The sequence below is a fragment of the Bos indicus x Bos taurus genome, chromosome 8 (genome assembly GCF_003369695.1).
Source record: "Bos indicus x Bos taurus breed Angus x Brahman F1 hybrid chromosome 8, Bos_hybrid_MaternalHap_v2.0, whole genome shotgun sequence".
In the NCBI taxonomy this organism is placed as follows: Eukaryota; Metazoa; Chordata; class Mammalia; order Artiodactyla; family Bovidae; genus Bos; species Bos indicus x Bos taurus.
Window position 1 is genome coordinate 29,382,400 of NC_040083.1, and position 16,645 is coordinate 29,399,044.

Sequence of the window (16,645 nt, forward strand, 5' to 3'; positions counted from 1 at the left end):
GGTTTTCACCAAGTCAGCCAACAGGGAAATAACCATTGTTATCAGCATTTGCCATTTCCTATTTTCTCAACTCTGCCTTTATCAACGTGACTAAGACCTTTCAGGGGTCTACAGATGTGGAGATTTTGGAAAAGGCTAATATACTTTGAGGGGTAAATGACTAAAGCAAGAAGACTTTGGAATAAGTGAACTTTTTGTTGAATTTCTTATTTTTGATGATATAAGTTTCATTTAAGAGAATTGATTATTTTCCCACTCTAAGGTTTCAATCATCTTTCCACATGTGTTACCTTTATTGTAATATTGGAAAAGCCCTCGGTTATGGATTAGCAGTTTAACATCTGGTGTTTGGATGAGGACTCAAGAAAACACACTGAGAATAACCAAAATCTCAAATGGAATCAGTAGGTTAGGAGGGACAGGGGTCTTTGGCAAAGTGAGAAAGAAAGTACCCAACCTGGTGGCTCAGACGGTAGAGAGTGTGCCTGTGATGCAGGAGACCCGGGTTCTATCCCTGGGTCAGGAAGATCTCCAGGAGAAGGGAATGGCAACCCACTCCAGTATTCCTGCCTGGAGAATCCCATGAGCAGAGGACCCTGGTGGGCTACAGTCCATAGGGTTGCAAAGAGTTGGACATGACTGAAGTGACAACACTAACAGCTTCTAAATAATTTTGAGAAAGGAGGTAAAGTGAAAAAACAGTCATCTACGTGGATTGGGCCCTTTTCAAAGACTGCAAGTCTGTGTCAAAATGAAAACTGAGAACACTTTCCTGATGCCAGCTCTAAAAGTGCTGCTCCAGCGTTAGAAACTCTGCAGCTTCATCTCCAAAGCCGGAAGGTTACCCACCCCTCCTCCTAAGACCTGTGAACCTGGAAGAGTATTCTGGAGTCCCCTGGAAAATATGAGAGCCCTCTCGGCCAGACCCTCCCCCTGCCTGTATATAAGATTCATTTCTACATCTAATAGAAACTAGTGATAATAGCAACTGCTTTTGTTTACTGTCCCCCTCCCGTTTCTTTTTGGATATTTTAATGTGAAATCATGGTAGAGAGACATGGGAGAAAAAATTGTGGATCATAACTTTTGCTCCCAAACACTCCCATCACTGCAAACAACTAGGAACACTGTCATTCTTCGAAAGCAGAGCCTCTGGCTTGAAGGAGCAGTGAAAGCTGTGACTACTAAATAAGTAGGGTTTGCCTTACTTTTCAGTGTTCCAACCAAGTGTCGAGGTTTAATGCTGATGCTGACAGCTAGTCTGGTAGAGGTTATGCACAGGAAAATAAACTTGGATTTCTCAAATGTGGACCTGGGGTAGATACAGATGGGAGACTATAAGGCTAAAAATAACATCATATATATTACGGCTTCCTTGGCTTGGTGGTAAAGAATCTGCCTGTCAATGCAGGAGATGTGAGTTCGATCCCTGGGTTGGAAAGTTCCCCTGGAGAAGGAAATGGCAACTTGCTCTAGTATTCTTGCCTGGAGTATCCCATGGACAGAGGAGCCTGGTGGGCTACAGTCCATGGGGTCGCAAAGAGTCAGACACGACTGAATGACTCAACAGCAACAGTATGTGTGTTACAGCATGCGTTGCAGAGGAAAATAATTTGTAACTTTCTAGAGTCACAATTCATTAGCTATTGTTGATAAATCTGAACAACCTCACGCAAACGTCTTTCTCCTCTGTAAAATTTCCTCAGATTTGCTCTTAGGAGAAACTATAGAATACTATCTCATACAATAATGACCAAGACATTGAAGAGGCAGGACTGCTTTTTTTATCCATAAGTAGAAGGAATAACACTAAATTGCCATTTTATTTTTCCAATAAGATATTAATTACCTTATGTGAGGCTATTCATTTTCTTGGCACCAAAGATGTTTATAAATGGTACCCCACATTATACAAGCCACATGTTTATGTAGCATGAATGTTCGATCAATTAGTTTACACACACAAACGCTGGAATATTGATGACACATGTTAACTTTTAGTGGGAAAAAAGCCAACCAAGCTAATGTGATGCATTGATCCTTGGGACATGCACACAGATGTGAACCTTTGACTTCATCACAAGTGATTTGGCTGACAAACAGTAGCTTGTAATTATTGTTGTGCCATCATAAATTAATTAACGAATCAATCAATCAGTTCAGAACCAGCCACATTTGTCGGTTTGGGATGCTTCCCTTCACTTTATCTCCCTTGCAAGTGCTTTTCTTACCAGGTGCTTTGCAAACATTTGCTTGTGCTGATAGGCATTTTTCTAAGCTTTAATAGGGAATTTTAAACAACAGCATGGGTGTAGTGAAATGTTGCTGATGTATTGATTAATATTCTCTAAACGCTTGGCCAAAGGACTATCAATGGGTAAAGTGAATAATAATTGAGCATCCAAAAGGTTTTGACCAAAGCCATTTCTCCAAGGAAGAAATAAGAAACCAGCATCCCAGTCTCTCAGCAAACAGGCAACATATAGGGGTTAAGCTGTTCCAAAGGTATCAGTTTTCACCATCACCCCCAAGGGTACTTCCTTCGGTCTGTTTCCACCTCCACCGTATATTTGGGAAGAATGCATTAACTGAGCGAGTTGCATTTATTGAACTGTGAGTTATTGCATTTTTAAAGACATGACCATCTCTAAACACTCCTAGGTACCAGCTCCTCTGCTGCGCATATCCTGTATATGATCTTATTTAATTCTTGCAACAATACTGAAGAGTAGATGTAACTTCTATTTCATAGCAGAAGAAGTGGAAGCTCTGCGAGTTTAAGCAGTTTGCCCAAATTTACACAGTTAATAACAGGCAGTGCCATGAGCAGGAGTCAATGCATTGGCCCCTCCCCATGCTGGGATTAACCAGAGACATCAAGGAACATCTGACCAGCACATCACAACCCATGTTACCACATGGGGTTGATGCAATTCTAGCCAGAAAAAAGGAACTTGACGTTTTAGTTAGTCACCTCATTCTGGATAAACCTACCATTTCTGAAAGGCTTTGTGAAATATGAAGAAACAGTTCTTGGGTTCATTATTTTTCCAGCTTTCTTGAGATAAACTTAACACCATTATATATGTTGAAGGTGTATATGGTGATAATTTGATGTATTTTATATTATGAAATGACTACCACAATAAGGTTTGTTAACACTTCCATCACCTCATTACCTGTGTTTGTGTCTGTGTATGATAAGAACATTTACGATCTACTGTACTCTTGCTTGGAAAATCCCATGGATGGAGGAGCATGGTAGGCTGCAATCCATGGGGTTGCTAAGAGTCGGACACGACTGAGCGATTCACTTTGACTTTTTACTTTCATGCATTGGAGAAGGAAATGGCACCCCACTCCAGTATTCTTGCCTGGAGAATCCCAGGGATGGGGGAGCCTGGTGGGCTGCCGTCTATGGGGTCGCACAGAGTCGGACATGACTGAAGCGACTTAGCAGCAGCAGCAGTCTTATCATATTCGAAGTGTACAGGACAGTACTGATAAGTATAGTCACCATCTGTATGTTAGATCCCATAACTTATTCATCTTTTGATTAGAAGTTCTTGGAAACCTTCCTTTGAATGTACTGTTGAGAGTTTCAAAAAGGCTGAAAGACTTCTGAATCCTTTGTCCTGCTCTGCCTCCAGTACCCTGCAAGCATCATTTGCTGCTGGGTTAACAGTGTTACAGCTTTCTTTTGTTTGGGTTTATTTTCTTGTCCTGAATCAGTGGGGGCCGTGGAATGACAGTGGCACTGAGAACCAAAGAACTAGATGATGTTCCTGAGCTGGTCTGTAAGCACAAGGAAGCCATTTAACCCCTGAGTTCTGCCTGCCTCTTTGAGCCACTGTAAGAAGCAAATGAAATGCAGTAATTTTCAACTTTTATGGGCCTTTCATCATAACCTAATATACACATACATAAATATGTAGAGTGAAAATTCAACATTCATAGAACTCTCTTTACTCCTAATACCTGTAATGTGCTTTTAATAGTTTTTATTTTATTCTCTCTCATCTTTTCAAATAAAGGTGTTGTCTAACTAAATTGATATATTGAACCACTAGTGGGTCATGATACATGGTTTGAAAAATACCAAGTGACGGTGAATGTTCTCCAAGGTTGCATTTGCTATCTGCATGCACGTGCTTCAGATTCTTGTGTTTAGAGGTCTTCTATTATCTGAACCCCACACTTTTAAAGGAATTCCATACTCATGAGAAAAGAGTGACTGCTGGGAGGTCTGTGGCCGTAGATCATTCTACTGAAATTTTTTTCCTGTGAGCTGCTCCCGGAGGGCTAGTCTATGGGGTCTCAAAGAGTTGGACATGACTGAGCACACACAGACACAGAAGGATAAAAGAATCAGTCTGGTCAGCCCTTAGAAGAAGAACAGGAAGGACGCAAAGGAGGTGATGGCTCTTGGGCTGGGTTCATATTTATAACACAGGCTGAATTCTTATCTTCATCAGAGAGTTAACGCTTTATAGGACAGGCCTTCATCTTGCAAATAATGTGATAAAATGAGATGGAAGAAGTTGAGGGGGAAAATAATGTGTACACCTTTAATTTTTAATTTCCCACTAAAAACATAAAGAAATAGCCTTTTGGTAGGAAAAAAAAAAACCATGATGATGAAATAGGTGTTTTCTTAAAGAATTTTCTTCCCCCTGAAATTCTTAGTAGAAGGAAATCTGAGGTGCTTTGTAAGGTAATAGCTATTGCACTTTGCATGGCCCCATATGGAATGGATGAAAGTGAGAAAGTATAAATATTTTCTTTAGAATATGGAAACTTCATATTCTCAGTAATCTGCATTTTATAATATTTTTAAAGGAGAGAACTGAGGGGCAGCTGAAATTAAAATGGAAGACAGCATAGAATATACAAGTGGTTTTTGGAGGGTGTTTCAGATAATGTTGGGAGTCAGAATGGCATGTATTTGCAAAAGCCATTAAGGGTCTGGGCTTCTAAGGTCAGATTACCTGGGATCAAATCCCAAATATGCTATTGACCAGCAGGATAAATGTAGATGATGTAACCTCTCTGTGCCTCAGATTCCTTAACTGTTATATAGGGAGATGGTAGCAGGGTCTACTCTGAAGGCTGTTATGAGGATTCACTGAGTTAATATACATAGGCCTGCCCAGTGTATAGAAAGTCTTCATGTTAATATCATTAACCACATATAAAATATAACTGCAATACTTTACAATAAATAAATCCTATCTAGATAGCATATTGAAAAGCAGAGACATTACTTTGCCAACAAAGGTCCGTCTAGTCAAGGTATGGTTTTTCCAGTAGTCATGTATGGATGTGAGAGTTGGACTGTGAAGAAAGCTGAGCGCCAAAGAATTGATGCTTTTGAACTGTGATATTGGAGAAGACTCTTGAGAGTCCCTTGGACTGCAAGTTGATCCAACCAGTCCATTCTAAAGGAGATCAACCCTGGGTGTTCTTTGGAAGGAATGATGCTAAAACTGAAACTCCAGTACTTTGGCCACCTCATGCGAAGAGTTGACTCATTGGAAAAGACTCTGATGCTGGGAGGGACTGGGGACAGGAGGAGAAGGGGACAACAGAGGATGAGATGGCTGGATGGCATCACTGACTTGATGGACGTGAGTTTGAGTGAACTCTGGGAGATGGTGATGGACAGGGAGGCCTGGCGTGCTGCGATTCATGGGGTCCCAAAGAGTTGGACACAACTGACCGACTTTGACTGAACTGACACATAAGGAAAAGCAAAAAATAAAGTTAAAAATTAAAATCACCTTCTCCTTCCCACCAAAAAAGCCACTGAAACTACATGTAGGGGAAATGATTCTTAGCTATTAAGTCAGTGACTTCAGTTCTAGAAAGACTCCACTTATTACTTGTTCTGACAAAGTGACCTCTAGATTCTGAGTTCCTGTCCATGTAAGTCTGTATACAGGTGTCACTGATTTCATGTTTTTGCTGAACTCAGTGGTAAATTTCTGGGAAACAGATTAGGTTTACCATGGCCTTATGTTTCTTCTTTTGACTTCTCCCAGGCCCCGTATCCTTGGTCAGGGGTCATCGACAAGACGTGTTGAATGAACTTGAGCTTGCCTTAGGTGCCAGTTTCTTAGCTCATCGTTGGTGCTTTGGATACCCAATTTATAAATTCTATACATATCAATTAATGCATACATTTATAAAGTCAGCTCTGCTTTTCATAGAGGCGCCTCTAAACAAACACATCACTTACAAACGAGCCAGGCTCTGAAGCTCACCAGAAGTCAGTCAGAAATTCTGTAACGTGTGCAGTAGGCCCTCAAAGGACACATCAAAGACAGTTTCACCCACGGTGTACCAGATGCAACAGTGGCTCCAGGCCACCAGCACTAGGTGCATAGCACCTGTCTGATTCACGGAAAGGGCCCTTCCTCCTTTCATCAGCCCCTTTCGCAACAGGGGAGAAGGAATTCCCCATCTCTAAGGGACTGAGAGTAGACTCCACTAGTCTGCTTCAGAAAGGGGAGTTGAGAACCAGTAGTACAGCCTGGGGCCCCTGGAGAGTGCTAGGGCGGTGGAGGAGGAACAGCTGGTACCCTTTACTCCTCCCTCCTCCTTGTCCCTCTCCTCTTTCACTTCCTACTACTGACAAGGCAGGGAAGGAAGAAGCTTTTCTTCCTTGATGACTTGGTTTCCCCTTCTCTCCATCTTCCTCTCTTTGGGTTTCTTCCCATGCCCGAAACTATGGGACAGAGGTAGTGAGGGTTGAGGGTTACGACTGCAGGTGTGCCCAACAGACATCTTCTTCCTCTTCTTCTTTCTTTTTTCTATTCTATTCTTTCTATCCTGACAGTGCATCCGGCATCCCACCACTCGATACTGGTTCATGATGGGAATCTTAGGGAATCTAGGCTATCCAGTTGAATAATAGGTGGTGTTGATTAAAAAAAAAAATGAGACTCTCACCAGCAATAGTTCTCTCACCGGGTGGGGAATGATCACAAAGGTGGAGACAGGAGGCAGGAAGAGAAGTTCCATTCTCAAGGCAGCTGTGCTTAGCCAACTAGAGCAAGTCAAGAGCTGCCTGTGCCCATAAACACAAACACCTGTTCTTCATTAGTTATCTTCCTCCAAAACATAAGGCCATGGGTTGACAGGTCCTTAGCCACTATACAAAACATACATAGCTTTGTGATGACCTTGTTGCCAATATTTTATTACAAACATCCATTTTACAATGGTTTATAGACTCAAACCTTTGCCTTCCTCTTTACACTGCATTTGCAACAGCATAAATCTACTCACTCTGTCAACAAATTTGCACAGAGAATGCACCAAAAACTCTGTATGAACAAGATGAACTTCCTTCCCTTCCTCATGGAGCTTCCATAGAGTGGAGAATGCAGTGGGACAAGTCCTTTGTCAGTGAGGTATTGGCTGTCATAAAGCTACATAAGAGAGGTACCTAATTCATCTTAGAGATGGTGTAGTTTCTCCAGCGACAAAAGAGAGAGGGGAGAAGATTCATTTCTACAGAGAGGTCAGCATATATAAAGACCCAGTGGTAAGAGAGCATGTGACTCTTGGCCTGAAAATAGCACATAGAAGAAGGCATTATGCTTTTAGAGCACTTGGATTGAGCAGAAAAATCCACACCAACAGTTCTATTTTGCTGATTAAAGGAAAAAAATGCTCAGGAACAGGGCCATGGGCTATGAAAACACTCCTACCTATACACCATTGGTACCACCACCATGCCACATGCCACAGATCCACTGCAGGACAAGGATTTCATTATAGTGAAACTTCACAGACATAGATCAAGTAACACAGGACAAGGGTCTGAGCTCAGATGGCTGCTGTTTTCTGCAAATTTCTGGTTTACCCAGCCTATGAGACTGTGGCCAGATGTACTGTGTTACCTACAGAATCCTTATCAGCCGCATTCCATCTGTGTCACCCAAGTAGCAGGAATTAGGCAGGCACCCTTTTGGAAAGTGGCCCACAGGGTACAGAAAGCAGGTACGCCTTGGAGGCGTGTAACCCATGTCCCTCCAAAGCCAGGAGAGAAGAAAAACACATTGAGTTTCTGCCCCAGATACTCACTTGAATTGCTCCTGCATTCCAGAGAGAAGTGGGGCAGGGGGGTCGGGGGGATTTGGAGGTTAGCTGTGGGCCTTGGAGTGATGATTACTTGGTAATGGAACAAATTAAATTATGTGAAATTTTAGATGCTTTCCCCCTGCCCTAGTGGCTCCCAATCTATTTAGGGGTAGTCAGGAAAAGGGGACCTTCACAACAGCTGCTTAGCTGCTTGAGCTCAGAGAGGAAAACCATAATTTGTCTGTAATCCCTAATGCCAACAGTTGTTCATTAAGAAACAAAACTAATGTAATCTTGATTATTTGCTCAGATTTCTACTCTATCATGTTTTGTACATCTGGCAGGCTAATGTAATTTTCCTCAGAAACCCAAAGCAATCTGGTGCTCAGACAACACCATGCAGATTTAGGTAAATTCCAGGCTCAGATTAGCATAATACTAACTAATCACGAATATCATTTGCATTCATTAGCGTGTTGGGGGGGAAAAAAATTGTTTCTAAATGGCAGAAAATTGAAAGAAAGATTAAGGGCAAGGGCTTGAAAATCCTGTTTGGCTTGATGCGACTATATTACAGCTGATTTTTCTTTTACAAGGCCTAATATTTAATGTGGAAGTATTAATTAGAGTATTGGAAAAAAAGATTGCATCTAATTGGAAGAAAACTAAGAGAGATTAAGGACAAGCGTATGGAGTTGCTTTTGCTTGATTCAAGTGCGGAACAGATAATTTCTCATGCAATGCCAAGGAGCTTAAATGTGTAAAAGATAGGGTGATTAATTTTTCAGAAACAGCCAAGCCTTTTGGGGGAGATAGCAGAGAAATAGGATTTCTTTCCCTCATAAAGTAACAAGTTCTTGGTCAGTGCCTTTGTTTTTATGATCAAGCAAAAAAAAGATAACAGAATTAAACTCCTAAGTCTGAAATACTCCCCAATGAAGGTGAAATCCCATAAAGCCCACACACTGGGAAAAACTAAAAGTCATGGGGTAATAGATCCCAAATGTACTGATTAAGAAAAAATAACACTAAAAAGATCCCAAACCCCGGCTTCCTGGGGTTAAGCTCTTTTCCTTGCAATTTCCCAGGTCCAGCTATTTGGCAGAAACAGAATTGGTTACAGGCGGTGTGCTGGGGCTGGTGCAGACTGTGGTTGCAGGCAATTGCCTGTAAATCCTGTCTCTCCGCAGCTCGGCTGCTATGGGGCTAAATTCAGTGCTGGCTTCCTGAGGGCTGGGAGCAGGTGCTTGCCAGTGGCTTTGGCTGCTCCCTCTGACAGATGAGCGAGGTGAGCCCTCTCCCCTGGTGAGAAGCCAGCTGAGCAGCCATCAGCAGACACGCCTGTGAACATCCCAGCCAGCCTGGCTGCTTGCAGAAGCCTGACTGTGGGGATGCGGTACTGGGCAGGGGGTAGAGCTCTCCTTACTCCAAGTGTGGTCTGCACACCAGTAGCTTTAGCATTGCCCCAAAGCTTGTTGGAAATGCAGAATCTCAGGCCTCCCCCTAGTCACTGAGTCAGTCTGCCTTTTCACATGATCCCTGAGAGAGTCATTGACATTTCTAAAGAGCTGGAGTGTGAGACATCAGGCCTCTAACAATTAGGGGCATAATGATCACACCTGAGAACTTGTTACAATTCCCATTCCCAGGCTCAAGATTCAGTTTCAGGAGGTCTGAGGAAGGTAGGGGCCCTGTCACCATATTAGAGAAACTTGAGTAGAGGAATGCACGGATTCAAAGCCTCCTTGCCCACTGCATTAGTGAAAAGTTGTTTAATAACTAAGTCTCTGTTTCCTCATTTTTAACTTGGGGGAAATAGCTCATGTTTTAGAGAGTGGTTTTGAGAAGTGGGTGAACTCAGGAGGCAAACTGTTTCAGCACAGCATCCTGTGCACTCCGGGTCCTTCAGAGATGCTGCCTACCTTTCCTCTCTTCTCTGCTTTGCAATTCCCTTCCTTCATCTGTGCCCATGTGATAAGTCGCTTGAGTCATGTCCAACTCTTTTCGATCCCCAGACTGTAGCCTGACAGGCTCCTCTGTCCAGGGAATTTTCCAAGCAAAATACTGGAGTGGGTTGCCTTTTCCTACTCCAGGGGATCTTCCCCACATAGGGATTGAACCCATGTCTCTTACGTCTCCTGTATTAGCAGGCATGTGCTTCCCTTATAGCTCAGTTGGTAAAGAATCTGCCTGCAATGCAGGAGACCCTGGGTTGGGAAGATCCCCTGGAGAAAGGATAGGCTACCCATCCCAGCATACTTGGGCTTCTCTTGTGGCTCAGCTGGTAGAGAATCTCCCTGCAAAGCGGGAGACCTGGGTTCGATCCCTGGGTTGGGAAGATTCCCTGGAGAAGAGAAAGGCTACCCACTCCAGTATTCTGGCCTAGAGAATTCCATGGATTGTATAGTCTGTGGGGTTGCAGAGTGGACACAACTAAGCGACCTTCACTTTCTTTACCACCAGCACCACCCAGGAAGCCCCCTTCCTCTGTCTGACCCTTTATATTTTCCCACCCCCGTGTCCTTCCCCATGTTCCACAAGTTCCCACTTTAGGGGTCACTGCCCAATGTCTCTTACACATTGGTCTAGTTTTCTCTTTCTGGCTAAGTCTCATAACTCCAGGTTTTCTTTGGAAGTGTAGTTGTCCCATGGCCTCTTCTGTTCTCTGCCATACTGGAAGATGGCTCAGCATGTCATCTTCCACTTTCATTTTGGACTTCGGGGAGAATGTCTTTACCTGGTGGTTCTCAACCAAGGCTGCACACTAGACTCCTCTGAAGATTATTTTACAAATGCCCGAGGCCCCTGCTCCACTGAGATTCTGATTCACCTGAGACCCAGCCTCCATATATATTTTTTAAAATTCCCCAAGTGGTGAAATATAATAAACGTAGTATGTTTGATGGCTCAGATGGTAAGGAACCTGCCTGCAGTGCAGGAGACCTGGGTTTCATCCCTGGGTCGGGAAGATCCCCTGGAGAAGGGAATGGCTACTCACTCCAGTACTCTTGCCTGGAGAATTCCATGGACTGAGCATCTTGGAGGGCTACATCTTTGGGTTCACAAACAGTCAGACACGACTGAGTGACTAACACACACACGCACAAGTGGTTAAAAATGAGCAGCCAAGACTGAGAACACCTTCAGGAAAGGAATCGAAGAGGCCAATAAAAAGGCTATTTTGGCTCAGAAAGACCTTTCAGCACACATCAGATCTGACCACTTTGGCCAGCTTTTCAGTGAAATGAGTGCTAAGTGTTTACCACATTTCATTCAGTTCTTCTTCATCTCATTTTTTTTTTTTTTTTTTTTTAGTTTTTTCATGAGAAATCTATCCTAGAGTCGGCTTTAGAGGCAAGGTCCTCATCTTTGTTAAGCAGCTTAAAAGCCCTGTGCGAAAGCCATTTCCTCTTTCATAAATGAATCTGGGAATATTAGGAATATCTTTTCAGCACCTAAATAATTCCACAATGTCTTTCTCCTGTTTTCAGTAAACTAGTTTTTGGAATAGAGCCAAGCAGGTGTGCAAACCCAGGAAGATGGTGTGCATTTTGGCTCCAAAGCAACACATAATATGCAACTTAAGTATAGTATCATAGTGGAGGAATTGCAGGATTAGAGAAAAGACCAACATGAATCAGATTCCTGCATTCCTGTTTTAGAGCTCTGAAAGCAACCACTCACATCAACACAATGTCTAACAATGTTCAATACACATAATTCCCCTCCTTCATCCATCTCCCTCAAAACTACGTTGCCATAAATTTTATAGGTCAAATTCTCTAGCTGTAGGGAAAGAACACTAGCAATTAATAGAAATCATTAGAGACCTAGTAACTGAGGTAAATGAAATTCAGAGTAAAAGTACAAGTTGCATAGAAAATAAAAAGATAACATAATAAATATTTACTCAACACTTACGTGTGTCAGTCGCTAATGCAATTATTTTGCATGTATTATCTCATAATTCTCTCAAAAATTCTGAAGTGAATATTATTATTTTCCTTTTACATGTAGATAAACTGAGGCACAGAGAGGCCAAGTAACTTTCTAAAGGCCACACAGAGAATGTCGAAGATGGATTTGAGATAAAACAATCTGCATAATTTGCATTTGCCACCTGTATTCTGATTTAGTATCAAAACTTACAGGGCTTGGTCAAATCATAATCAAACAAAAGTTGTAGCTTTTCATTCTTTTGCATTTCTATTTTTATTTAAAATTAAAATAAATAGATTAAGTCTTGACATAAGGAGATGGGGTGAAACAACAAAATAAATTCAAAGAGTGGGAAAAAATTTTTTCTTAAAGAATAAAATAATTATTTTAAAAGGAGAAAAATGATAGAATGAAAAATAAAGAATTGGTCCTTTGGGGAGAAAAAAAATCATAAATGTGTAAAGATAGGGTTTAGAGGTATTTTTAATAATAAAAAGAGTATTCTATATATTTCTGTGTGGGCATATTTGAAGGAAGAGATATTTTGTAAGGAATGTATCAACTACAAAAATTTGGTCAGGAAGTATAAACCCCAAGCCATCATATCATCAGGAAACCCCCTTTGAAAATTAATGTAGATTTTTTATTTAAAAATAAACACTTTACATTTGAATTTATAGGAAAATTCTTTTACAGTTTCTAAGAATTTCCATACTGGGAGCTAAAAAAGATGAAAAGTTATTCATTTTATAAAGCTAGCTTAACCCTCTAAAACATGACAGAGAAAGAAAAGAAGGAAAAAAGAGAAGAATGGAGGAAGAGGGGAGGAAGATGGAAGGAAAGGAAAACAGAAGGGAATATAGAAGACAACTTATCCAATTTAACATAAATAGAGATGCAAGAAGCTATGTAAATATTAGTATGTTGAATTCAGCACTATATTAAAAGCATGATAAATTGGTGAATCAAAAAATCAAAAAGGGTTTTTTCCCTACAGGGATTTGATTTAGTTCAATGTTAAGATTTCTATTGTTTAATCCATAACATCAGTAGTTTGAAAGCGGGGGAAAAAACCATATAGTCATCTAGATATATGCCAACCAAGGTCTACCTAAAAATATGAAGATACTTTTTTAATATTATCAATATCTGGCTCAAAATATTAATAATCTGCAAAAATAATACATAATGACACCGTTGAGCAAAATTTCCTAGAGTGTGTTATTACAATTGCTATCCTCTGTAATAAAAAAATGCTCCTCAAAATTAAGTTTCTATACCAAATGCACCACCACTTCCCTGGTGGCTCAGAGGTTAAAGCTGCCTCCAATGAGGGAGACCCGGGTTCGATCACTGGGTCAGGAAGATCCCCAGGTCGGGAAGATCCACTGGAGAAGGAAATGGTAACCCACTCCAGTATTCTTGCCTGGAGAATCCCATGGACAGAGAAGCCTGGTAGGCTACAGTCCACGGGGTTGCAAAGAGTCGGACACGACTGAGCGACTTCACTATACACTATACACTATACCAAATACATTCAGGAAACATTTCACACTCTAGCCGCCTCTCAAAGTTTCACCAGCCACATATACGTAGGGTTTGAGAAGTGTTTCCTCAACCATTCAGATCATGAAAACTCTTCAGGATAATTTCTTAGGACTACCGCTCCCCTGGGGACATCTTGAGAAATACTGAATTAGAAAACATGATGGGAAGAAATTTCACTCACAATAGTAACAAATGTGACAAAATTAGGAGTAAACTTCACAAGTAATGCATAGGGTATAGATGAAGAAAGTACTGATTTTACTGAGAAACTCTTTAAGAACTTGATCGTGGAGAATCTCATTCTTTATTCTTAGATAAAACAAGTTAATTTTGTAAAAACTATCAGTGTTCCAAAATAAATTTATAAATTAAATATATTCAATCAAAGAGGGCTTTTTTCCTAACTTGAAAAAATAATTAGAAATTTTGTATGGTAAGATGAATTGTCAAGAAGTTGCAAAGAAAAAATAGGAAAATAATCTTATCAAAATAGATTATAAATTTAGTATTTATAAATTATTTTTATTTATTTAGTATTTATTATTTAGTATTTATAAATTAGTAAGAAACAATTCTTACTCTGGGCTAAGAAATCATACAGATCAAATAATAGAGGTAAAAAACCCTCAGAATTAAAACCAAAGTACATAAAATGTTCACAGTGTGTCTGAAGCAGTGGAGCACAGGGTCTATGCAGTCTTTAGCAGGTGTACTCAGTGAATTCTAACTTCAACTCTGCCTCTTATTGGCTGTGTGAGCTTGGATAAGTCATTTAACATTTCTGAGCATCTGTTTCCTTATGTATAAAAGTAGGAATAATCTACTTCTAAAGTATTCAAAGCACTTATTTCATAGATTTAACATGAAGTGATGAAATAATGATTATAAAATACCCTGAAATAGGTGCATAATAATCACTCAATAAGTATTTGCCATTAGTATTATACAATAATTACTACATAACTGTTATTATTATGTGACAAGAGTGCCTTTTAGATCAGTGGGGAAATAAGTTGGGCAACTATTTAAAAAGAATATTTAGAAACTATTTAGAACTCTTTAGAAAAAACTATTTAGAAAAAAGATCATTAGTTGCATTCAAAGAGTTGTGCTATACACTAAAATAAAGCATCAATGTTTCAAGAGTAAAATGCAAAAAGTAAAGAAAAAGAAAAAAATGTAAAGGAAACTACAGAACAATTAAGGAAAAAATAAATATTTGATTGTGTCATAAAAGCAAAATTCATAATGGAAAAAGTCAATAAAGTTTATCATGTTAAAATACTATATATGTAATTATATATAAATATAAATATACTATAAAAATACCTTCAGTTCAGTTCAGTTGCTCAATCGTGTCCGACTCTCTGCAACCCCATGAATAGCAGCATGACAGGCCTCCCTGTCTATCACCAACTCCCACAGTTCACTCAGACTCAAGTCCATCGAGTCAGTGATGCCATCCAGCCATCTCATCCTCTGTCGTCCCCTTCTCCTCCTGCCCCCAATCCCTCCCAGCATCAGAGTCTTCCAATGAGTCAACTCTTCGCATGAGGTGGCCAAAGTACTGGAGTTTCAGCTTTAGCATCATTCACTCCAAAGAAATCCCAGGACTGATCTCCTTCAGAATGGACTGGTTGGATCTCCTTGCAGTCCAAGGGACTCTCAAGAGTCTTCTCCAACACCACAGTTCAAAAGCATCAATTCTTCAGCACTCAGCCTTCTTCACAGTTCAACTCTCACATCCATACATGACCACAGGAAAAACCATAGCCTTGACTAGACGGACCTTTGTTGGCAAAATAATGTCTCTGCTTTTCAATATGCTGTTTAGGTTGGTCATAACTTTCCTTCCAAAGAATAAGCGTCTTTTAATTTCATGGCTGCAGTCACCATCTGCAGTGATTTTGGAGCCGAGAAAAATGAAGTCTGACACTGTTTCCACTGTTTCGCCATCTATTTCCCATGAAGTGATGGGACCAGATGCTATGATCTTCGTTTTCTGAATGTTGAGCTTTAAGCCTACTTTTTCACTCTCCTCTTTCACTTTCATCAAGAGGCTTTTTAGTTCCTCTTCACTTTCTGCTGTAAGGGTGGTGTCATCTTCATATCTGAGGTTATTGATATTTCTCCCGGCAATCTTGATTCCAGCTTGTGTTTCTTCCTTAACATATAATAAATGTATATTAATTTATAATTTATATATAAATTAAGTGAATGGACAGTTTATGTGATGAAAAGTGTAAGATTACTATACAAGATAATTTGAGAATATTATGAAAAAAGTTCAGCAGTAATACATAAAAAAGAAATACCAAAGGACTATGAATACATAAGCAAATCTTCACTAGTATTCAAAGAAATGTCTTTCTTAAATTGAGGTGTTGTTGATTTATTGGGCTACATTGGGCGTATGAAAAATCCGGAATGAACTTTCTGGCTAACCCAATACAATGTTTCAGGTGTATGGTAAAGTGAGTCTGTTGTACATATATCCACTCTTTTTTAGATTCTTTTCCCATATAGGACTTTACAGAGTGTTGAGTAGAGTTCCCTGTGCTATACCGTAGGTCCTTATTAGTTATCTATTTTATATATAGTACTGTGTATGTGTCAATCCCAGTCTTCTAACTTATTCCTCCTCTCAATTCCCCCCATAACCATTACTTTTTCACATCTCTAACACTATTCTGTTTTGTAGATATGTTCATTTGCAGTCTTTTTTTAGATTCCACATATAAGCAATATCATGTGATATTTGTGTTTGTCTGACGTATTCCACTCAATATGACAATCTCTAGGTTAAATTTAACTAGTGAACAACATTTTCCTCCAAAGTAACTGCTTAAAAAAAAAAAAAAGGATTATTCCTAGTATTGGAAGGACAAAGAGTCACTTTAGAACACTGCTGCTTAGGTTGCAAATTGGTAGGCACAACACAAACTCTTTGGAGGACAGATAGTTTTTTTATTTAAAAAAAAAAAATTCTTTAAAACTGGCACATCTTTTGACTTAGCAATTCACTGAGGAAATTAGCCCAGACATGGGACACAAATTTAGTTACAGGGAA